This window comes from Plectropomus leopardus, chromosome 10 (assembly GCF_008729295.1).
Source record: "Plectropomus leopardus isolate mb chromosome 10, YSFRI_Pleo_2.0, whole genome shotgun sequence".
NCBI classification, from domain to species: domain Eukaryota; kingdom Metazoa; phylum Chordata; class Actinopteri; order Perciformes; family Serranidae; genus Plectropomus; species Plectropomus leopardus.
The window spans coordinates 5,078,476-5,089,094 of NC_056472.1; positions in this window are offsets into that span (position 1 = coordinate 5,078,476).

Genomic DNA, 10,619 nt, shown 5'->3' on the forward strand with positions numbered 1-10,619 from the left:
ATTGTGTATATACACTGAACTAAAATTTAAATGCAACACTTAAGTTTTTGCTCCTATTTTTCACAGGTTTAAGTTAAAGATCTAAGACTTTTTTATGCACTCAACAGGTATATTTCTCTTAAATTTTGGTCTGAACTTGTTACACCTGTGGCATTGTGTTGTGTGATCAAAAAGCACATTTCAAAGTGTCCTTTTATTGCGACCATCCCAAGGCACACCTGTGTAGTAATGATGCCGTTTAATCAACATCTTTATCTGCCACACCCTTTAGGTGGATGGGTTAACCCTGGAAAATGAGAAGCACTCGCTAACACAGATTTTAACTTAACTTGATTTGTGACCAAAGTTTGAAAGAAATAAATTGATTGCATACATAAAAAGTCCTAGATCTTTAACCTCAACCTGTACAAATCCGGAGCAAAAACTTAAGTGTTTATGTTTGTTAAAAAAAAACTGTTTAAATGTTTGTACAGTATATGATATATGTTTAAGCACATTAAACATCTATTTATTAATAAAAGTGTTATTTAAACATTGCATTTTTTAATGACACAAAACTACCTGAAAATATAAATTCCATCAAAGTGACTTTTTTTGTGTGTTCAGTGGCTGATAATCTGTTGACCCCTAGTTATGATGTTTGAAAGTATAAAAAGACTACCAAAGAGATTTTGACACTTTAGGTGTTACCAAATTATGACCTGGCCTGTGGACCATGCTTGCAACTGTTTCCAGTCTCCCCTATATTTTGTTAATAAAACTTTGGTAGTTTTACTTTTTTAAGTAAGAAATAAATTGTAATGTATGGTATGTACATTTTTATTTTGACTTAAGAGTCTGTATAATGTTTGCACCACTGAAGATGAGTGTGTGCACCTATATTTTTATTTTATTTTATTTATTTTGTTTTGCTGTAGTTTCTCAGTACGGCCGCCAGGTGTCAGTGTTGGCCCAGCCCGCGGCGGTGCAGAGAGCCGCTGTCAGTGCGCAGCGCCCGGACTCTCTCTCCTGAGCGCCGCTGCAGCTCCGTAGTTGCCGCTCAGTGCTGTTGCGCTGAAGTGAGTCCAGACATCTGATTGTCTCTGTGTTGAGGAGGAGACCCACACGGTGTTGACCGGCGTGGAGGCAACAGGGAAACCGTCTGCCGTCTGCCTCACCATCCTGTGGTTACCCCCCACTCGGAGATCATTTTTAAAATCTGGTGCGGACCTCTTCATCCCACAGAAACCAAACCAGCAGCAACAACTTCGGGGGATATTTTTTTGTTTCTCTCCACGTTGCACACAACCATAAAGTGGAAATTGCTCGGATGCTGTTTGGAGCGCGGAGGAGAGGGCAGGAGAACCGGCGCGACACCACATGATGTCCGGATTATTATTTACTTGAACGACCTTGGGTTATTTCCTCTGTCAACGGATTATTATGATTTTTGTTGGAATGGAGAACAACCTGACGCATTTGGCACACTGTGTGAAAAGTATGTATAGCTCTACAGGATCACATATTCATTTTAATCTCATGCTTGCAGATGTATTTCCATTGAGGCTCAGAGAGGGTTTGCACTGTGTTGTTCAAACAAATCAGGTTTAATCCAAAACCCTCTGACAGCTAATGGATGCTTTCACTCTTTGGTTCACATTAAGACACATTTACCACTATTTAAACACAATAACATAGTATCAGATCTGGTGGAGGATTTTGAGACAGTTCCTGTGTTGAGGTGCTGCACCTCCAAATGTGTTACTCACAGGGAGACTCCCCACTCTGCATAAATCATTCATGGCCTGCATGTTGTGCAGCTTTCTGAATGAAGCACATGTTTGCTGTGTGCCAAGGCCTGTAGTCCTAGAAAAGGAGCTGTCACTGTGAATCAGGCTGCAAGGCTACGGTTAGTGGAACAGATGGGAGACACAGGCTTACAACAGAACAGCATCAGTGCACTCAAGCTAGAGACAGACGTACCCGTGTCATGCAATACAAAATAGGCCGAGGGATTGAGTCATAAAACACTGTGAGGTAGAGGAGGGGGAGGTGAATGAGTAACACTTGATGTGCAGAGGAGCAGAAAAATGACCCTGCAGAGGTGAGCCACCAGAGGCCTTGACCTGGAGCCAGTGGCTGGAGCCTGGGTCACTCTGTGAAAATCGTTCACAATCCTTTTCCTCGTTCCCGCCATCTGGTATTTATAGGCTGCTTCTGATGGGAAATAAATCACTGAAATCCTCACGCTATCTCTTTCCACTCTCTCTCTCTCTCTCTCTCTCTCTCTGCAGTTGAGGAAGGGATGAGTTCTAGCCGGCAATGGAGCAGGACTGATTGTTTCAACACCAGCACACAAGGATGGTCCTCCTAGCCGGTCGCCCCCAAGTGCCCTTGAAATCACCACCCTTTACTGAGTAACACTCAGCGTCACACTCAGACATGGACGAGAGTGGATGACAGGAGCGCAAAGGCAGCAGAGCGAAGTCGTGGGGAGGCACAGAGTCGCTAACTTCCTGGAGCAAAATGAAAACATTGATGTGCGAGTTAGGAATCTAACCAAAGACTCTTGCACCTTACTGCCACCGCACATTTTCCACACTACAGTTAATCAATGCTCCATCCTCCAGAACATGGGGTGCGTCAAGTCCAAAAGGAGCGACTCCGCAGCCCAAAATGCGAACTCTACAGAGAAGGTGGAAGGCAAAGCCAAGGAAGCAAAGGGCGAGAAAGCCTACTTGGTGCACTCCGAGATGGGCCTGGCAGAGAACTCCCCTCAGGTTAGCCCTGTGCTGTTGGAGTACGCCCAGAGGCTGTCCGAAGAGATCGTGGCCCGGGCCGTGCAGCAGTGGGTAGAGGTAGACCGCCGCTACAGTGACATCCCTTACATTGAATGTGACGTGCCATGACTTAGGAAGGGATGTCAAAGTGGAAAGGCCTGGGCTAAGCCGAGACTGCCTTGACCTTGGAGGTTCTACGTTGTTAAACAAGGCCAATGGTCTCAAACGCCTTTATTCAGAATGAATTGTTTACCTGCTCAGAGCGAGAATATGAATGAGCTGTTAGTAATTCAGCTTTGACCCCCTTTTGGATTGGATTATACTTGGACTGCACGTAAAAATCCTCCTCCAAAGCGACCAAAGCACTCTGATCCATGTTCCTGTGATTATCTGCAACAAAGCTGGAGTCAGGAGCGTCTTCTTTCGGATATCGTCTTTCATAGACCTTATTTGTCCCCTTTCCCAGTAGGTGTTGGCTCTCTGTGGCAAAGCAAGAAATCCTATCAGATATTGCCTGGAATTGTAATGTTCCCCTTTGCCAGTGAAAGTCTACCCCATCCATCGATGCTGTCCCACAGCCAACATTCCCTCCTCTTACGGAGAAAGCTATTAATAGATCCCTTCATTTGGTGAAGACTCTCACTTGAAAACTCTCACTGGTGTCATCAGGTCAGAAACACACCCAGCTGTCCGGCTCCTTCCAGTCTGAGAAAAAGAGCTCATTGTACTGAAGTTCTCCCTTAATGGCATCCCTGGAGATCCTGTGGCGGAGCTGCAAAGAGGAGCATCTTCCTCAACTCCGCCATTAGGCAGCCTCGACCGCAGCGTTCGTTCCAACAGACAGGGTCCTCGAAATGAGTCCAGGAAATTTTGTGATGAGTTTCCTGAACTGCAGGATATTCTGCGTACACACAGTTTGGAATCTTTAACATTAGGGACCTAGATCCCTGGGGACCTGCTGGCCTCTTAACCACAAAGGAACCAGGGCATTAAAAAGGATTGACACACTTTTCAGCATGGATTTGGCCCGTCAACAGAACTCAAGTTATAAAACAAACAAAAAAACACGTGGTTTTGGCTAAAATGTTGTAGGCCTAGTTTTTTTGTCAACATTATGTAATTGTATCACGCCAACCTGAGAAATACTGCCATCTGCCCTATAGAGGACAACAGCACAAATATGCAGACCTCGAAACCCGTGACATGTCAATCCAGTCTATATATGACTTCTTAAAATAGTGTGGTGCTGCTCTATAATAGAGGGCAACAATACTAACCAGGGGATAGAGTAGATATATTTGGAATAGAGGTTCACAACCGCAAAAGTCCTTAATGAATGTTGCTATGAGCCCGACACTGTTTTCTACTATTTGATTTATATGAGAGGGGATATTACACAGCTCTGCTAGCTGGACAGAGAGGTCAATGTAGCTGCAGATTTGCGCACAGGTACTCTAATGTATGGAAGCTGAGAGCAGCAATGCTTGCTATTAGTTTTTTAATGCTAATATCTCGAGAGCACAATTTAATTATTTAGTTATCTAGAGATTAATTGTTGCAAGATCAACAACGCCTGACTTGATCTCAAAAGGCCATAATTATCATGTGATCATTTAAAAAACAGAAGTCGTTTTCTCTGGATAAATTAGGCTATCTTGTAATTCAGAGAAATCAGATTTTGTTTTCTTGAGATCACAATAATTATAAATTATTGCGGTCAAGTGAGCTGCCATCAGTCTCGACTCTGGAGACAAAAAGGCCAATTTCTTGAGATGGCTCACTTGACCACAGCAAGCTATAATTATGATGTGATCTTGAGGAAATGCAAGTGGTTTTTTCATGATTGTCTTCTCATCCTGAAAAATCGACTTTTGTTTTCTCTGTCACATAATCACATTATCATTTTGATTCTTGAGAAAAAGAAAACAAAATTTTATGATTCATCACCAGAAAAGGACTTTTGTTTTCTCGAGCTCGACAGCAGTTCACTTGACCACTTGAATGCCATTACCTTGAGATCTCAAGTTAATTATTTTGTCATCTCAAGATAAGAAATCTAATTTTCTCACAATAACAGGGTTCATTTTTTTATTTTGAGAAATCAAAATATTGATTTCTCGAGATAATGATGTGATTCATCACAAGAAATTGACTTCTGTTTTCTTAAAATCACATTGTAATTATAGGCTTCAGCAGTCAGTGAGGCGTTATCAATTTTAAAAGAACTTTTTTCTCTTTTTCGAGAAACTATCCTTTTTGATTTTGAGAATCAACATGAATTTACCCCGTTATAATGAGAAACACATTCCTAATCTCTAGATTTTGAAATTAATAACCTGCGATCATGAGAAATAACATTAAAATAATAGCAAGCACAGCCGTTTTTGGCTTCCGTACAAAACAATGTCATTGGGATATACCCAAAATTCATGTCCCAGTGCTAGCTACAGAAATGCATTTAAGACGATACTATACTGCCACAATGATTTCCAGTGATAACAATTTTGAAGAGTGTTTAAGTAATGAAAGAACCATACCAGTACGGACCAGTAACCCTAAGAATACTTCAATACAAGCTGATAAGCCATATTAAACAGTGGCAGGGTATTTTTCTCTCCACTTGCCTTCTCCCTAGTTCTTCTCTTACGACACTAATTGTTTCAGTTGGCCAACACTAATGCAGGTCACACTGTATTGGGAAGTCTAACCAACATAGAAGCTGTTTCAGTGCTATCTGAAACTCTGCCCTTTACAGGGAAAAGTTGCATCATTCAAAAAGTCCTTGCTAATGGCATTATAAAGTTTACAGGCGTTAAGTGATGATTAATCGAAGGGCTGCTGACAGAGAGGTTTCTCTACAGAAACATGATGCGTGTAATGAAACACTTTCCCATCATGCTGAAAATCAACTCATAAAACAGAACTTGCACTAATCTACGTGGACAGATTAATCTGTCGGGGTCATCCAAAACATGTTGTGAACACACTGAAGATTAGAGATGACACGCCATATTCCTAATTCTTAATCTGGTGCCATTTGTTTAGTTTCAAATCAAATGATAAAGGCTAATCCCCCTGGCTGTGCTGAACATTGTTTGCTGTCAATGTTGGAATTCAAAAACAGCAAAAGGCCTACAGCACACGAAAGAGCTGATAACAGAGAATGTCATCGCCAGATTTTAGTCAGTTTATGCTATTAAACTTGCACATTTTCTTTATAGTCCACATGCCGGAGGATGAGTCGTGCCATTTTACATGTTGATTTTAGTGATATTGGGAATTCTGACCCCAAACTTGGTGATGGTAAAGTTTTTACAGATTGTGGTATCACCGATTTTTACAACTTCACAAGAGATCCAGTATTATAACTCATGTTGTCTAAAGAAAACCAATGCATTGGATTGTCTTTGTGCAGACAGCCATGGAGGGATCGTGTCTGCACCACAAAGAGTTAAAACTGGGATCAAACATTAACGCCTGTCTACAGCCAATCATCTGTGTCTTCCAGTTGACGCTTTTAGCTCTGACTGAAAGGTTGCCAATGCTCCCTTTTGGAAATCTGTAGTTTTTTAAAGGTCACTCATTTTAAATTATTTGACAGCAGCAGGTGTTTGCACAGAGATGGGAGATGCTGCCAAACTTGCCAACTACTGAAGGATTTATTCATCTCAAGGTGGACAGATTCCCTGGAAGGCTGTTAAGACCTTTGGTACAGATTAAATTAGGGCTGCCACTAACAATTATTTTCATGATCAGTGAATCTGTCAATTAAATTCTTGGTTAACCTTTTCATCTATAACATCTCAGAAAATAGTGAAAGGTGGGAGTGGGAAAAAGTGGGAGACAGTGAACGGGGAGGAAACAAAATTAAAGGCCAAAAGAAAAATCGCACTCGATACACACTCAAACTCAGAGTTCCACCCATAACAAAAAACACACAGAGCCAACTGAAGGTGCTGTCCCTCTGGAGACACACAACCAACTGAGAAGGAAAACCAAACCTCCCTATAAAACCTCTCAGCCTGGCTGATCACCAGCAGCTGAGGAGAACATCACAGTTGCACCCAGTCCCTCCTGATTAGCACACCTGGGACCTAGATTTTGGATCTCTGTGGATCTATGACCATAACAAAAGTATTTCAGTCAACCAAGATTTTCTTTGGTTTATTTAAAGCCCAAGTCTAGAACCCACTTCATATTGGAATTAACCCTTTGGAAACCTGAGCAAATTTGCTTGATTTCTTTTAAAAACATGGGAAGAAGGCAATGAGCAATAAAAGAAAAATAAATGGCCAAAAAATAAGACAAAGGAAAAAAAAAAACAAACTATAAACGAATTAATAAAAAGTACAAGACAATTGGGTGGAAATTAGTCCCAAAAAATTAATAAATAAATAAAAGAAAGTTGAAAAAGATCAATGATGATGTGGAAGAAAGTGCTTTGAAAAAATATAAATATATGAATATACTTTTTCATTAGCTTTTTTCCCTCTAGACATTTAGCTTTTTAAAACTTTTTTTCTAAAGTTACTAATTTCTTGCATTTTGATGAACATGTATCTTACCAAGTAGGTCATTGTCTTGTTTCCTATGTTTTTGAAAGAAATCAATACCAGTTCTCTCAGGGTTCAAAGCTTTAAATAATTGTGAAAGGTGTCTGAAAGCAGCACGAGAAAAGAGGTGTCATTTCAGGTTTCAAAGGGTTAAATGGCTCATTCTGAGGTAATGCAAACACAATAATCCTTAGCTTTAGGTGATTATATACTAATGAAATCATTTCTGAATAATATATTCATTTTCTGCCGATAAATGCCCATAAAATCCTTCACACTGACATGTAATTCCATAAACTACTCATTTTATGCTGCTTGGCAAAGTCAATCAAGTGAATGATCTCTCTTTAATTTTTGACAGACAGCACAGTGGTGTAAAATTATTCTGCTATAGAAATTGAAACCCCTGTACCCATGATGCCTCTGATGTGCCAGTGAGTGACAGCAGCCATAGATAGAAGAAGTCATAGTGCAGTGGAGTTGATGCATAAAAAGATGAGCTGACTTGACTATAAAGTGAAACCCAAGCAGCAGCCAGGACCCTCCTGCATTGTTTCCATGACTTCTCTGCCAAATAAGTGAGAAACGGCCTCCAGGAAGCAGCTGTGTAAGATGATACCTGTCAGCCTGTGAATACATCATCATCAAATAACATAAAATGTGTGACTTTTTGCTTATTCCTGTAGTCCAATATTCATCAAACTGTACATACAGTATGTGTAAAAACTGATGATGCCAATAAATCAGATTTATGCCTTCTATCATTATTGAAACACTTTAATATTTATTTCTTAATTACTGCTTCAGGGCAACCTCACACCTGTGCTTTTTAACATATTAGTGGCACATTTAAAAGGGACAGTTCACCCCAAAATATATATTTTTTCTTCTTACCTGTTGTGCTATCTATTAGTCTAGATTGTTTTGGTGTGAGCCACTGATTGTTGGAGATATCGGCTGTAGAAATGTCTGCCCTCTTTCCAATATAATGGAACTAGATGGCACTCGGCTTGTGGTGCTCAAAGCACCCTAAAATAAATAAAAATTAAAATATAAGAATAAGAAGTCATGATGTTACTCAAGATAATCCATAGGCCTTTTTGTAAGCAATTTCATGTACACTGTTAGGCTTACTAAAAAACAATTTGTTTTTACGTAAAAAAAAATAGGGTCTGAGCTGCCTTAGAATTTTAAGTTGACTGAATTAGAGAAGACAAGTTAATGTTATTTTATAAGGATTCAACTGGTTTTCTCAAATTCAGTCAACTTAAAAATTAAGAGCAGCTCGGACACTGACTTTTGTAAGTTAAAACAAGTGCTTTATTTTTACTCCATATGAAGTATTAGTATTAGTATTATAAGTCCATGAGTAGATCCATGCTTCTGTGGTGTGCTTCTGTGGAGCTCGATAGTAAGAAAGATCTACGGAAAAAATGAAAGTTTTGGTCACTTTGACCACCACAAGCTAAGTGCCGTCTAGTTCCATTATTGAAGAGAAGACAAACATCTCTACAGCCAATATCTCCACCACTCTGCAGGTCACACCGAAACAATCTGAACTGATAGATTGCACTACGGGTAAGAAAAAACATATCTATGTTTGATTTGGGGGTGAGCTGCCCCTTTAAAGTCCCGGTCAAACATGCTGCATCCTGTAAGAGAGCGAACACACAGCAGGTTTAAAGTTCAGCGGCATGAAGAACAAACAAAAAGGATTTGGAAGTGACTGCTGGCCAGCGCTTGTTTGAAGAGCCATAAAGCATGAGGGTTTATCAGTGACGCACAGAGAAAGACTCAGACGCTGTCCTCGGTGTTTATGGCAGTTTATTGTCTCCAGTACGTGGAGGTCGTCCTGTCTGCCCACTGAGACGGCTGAGAGCGCCTCAGACTGCTGTGACAGGCCTGCTGCTGCCTGATGAATGTGGCACACAAACTAGAAGAGGCTGCTGCAGAAATAAAATGTGTGTCACTGAGTCAGACTGTGAATGTGAAGGCAGGAAGAGAAGCCAGGCAATGTTATGAAAAAAGTATAAAAAAAATTGAAATAAGATGCAATGATAAGTAACCACCCATTATCATCTGAAGTAATAATCATAAATACACGTAATAAATTGCCATTGTTATTACTGCTGGCTCTATTACAGTGTACTGCAGTTGTGTGTGTGGTGAGAACACACTCCAGCAGAAGCTGTTGCTTGACTGCTGTGTGCAGGTGCACTCAAGGACAAACACTGTGTGCTGTCTCTATTTCATTACTTTCAAATGTATTAAAAGGTGGAAAACTAAAATGTGAAATAGAAATGTTATATTGGCTATATCACTGTCAACTGTTATAGTTTTTGTTAAGTGTAAATATCACCAAAAGTAGTATAACCTGTTAAAAAAAAAAAAGTCAATGCGTGGCCTTCAATCATATGATCCCTAAAATAAATGGAGATATATTTGTGTCAATATTATTTGTTTGAGGAAAGAGAACAACTTCTACAAATACAAAAAAAAGTTGTAAACTCACAATTTTTGTTCAAACATATCTGCAAATACACAAATTCCACAAATTTAAATAAAAGTAATTGTAAAATGCAAATCTGCAAGAGTAGCATCGAGATTCATGAATAAAAACTGGATTCACAAATATCTGTTAGAATGTTGTAAATGTAGGAAAATCATCACAGATGCCTTTCATTCATTTGTAAATTAACTGAATGTATTTGCAGATATATATATTTTTTAATTTCTGGAAAATGTTTGTGCTTTTGCAGATCAATTTTCTATTCACATTTGGGGGTTTTGCGCATTGTATTAGCAAACTGTGTTTTATATTCACAGATTACACTTGAAAAAACTGATTGTCGACCTCTCCACACAAATAACATAAGTAATCTAAATAATAAGTTGTAATAATAATAATAACAATAATAAATGCAATACATGTAATATAAATAATAATATAAGACAAATAAATCTCCATAAATATGGCACTTAGTAATAAAAGCTATGATAGGGTTTCAAAATGCTCTAAAATGGTCTGTTTATCTGGCAAGTTTTTTTTTTTAAATTTTCTGAGGGGAATTTCCCCCCCAGAACCCCCAAATTAAAGAAGTTGTGAGGTAAAGGTGCTCCAAATCACAAAAACCTGTTCAGAAGCCTGCTTCATGTGTTATCTGTTATTTGTAGATCCATCACACATGTTAGAAGTGCTCATTTATTTGCAACAGACTGCTCTGTAACGATCTTATAGACAGTCACAGAAAATATGTAGCACTTCCTGCCAACACTCGAGGTAAAACAGAGCAGTTTACAACCCGAC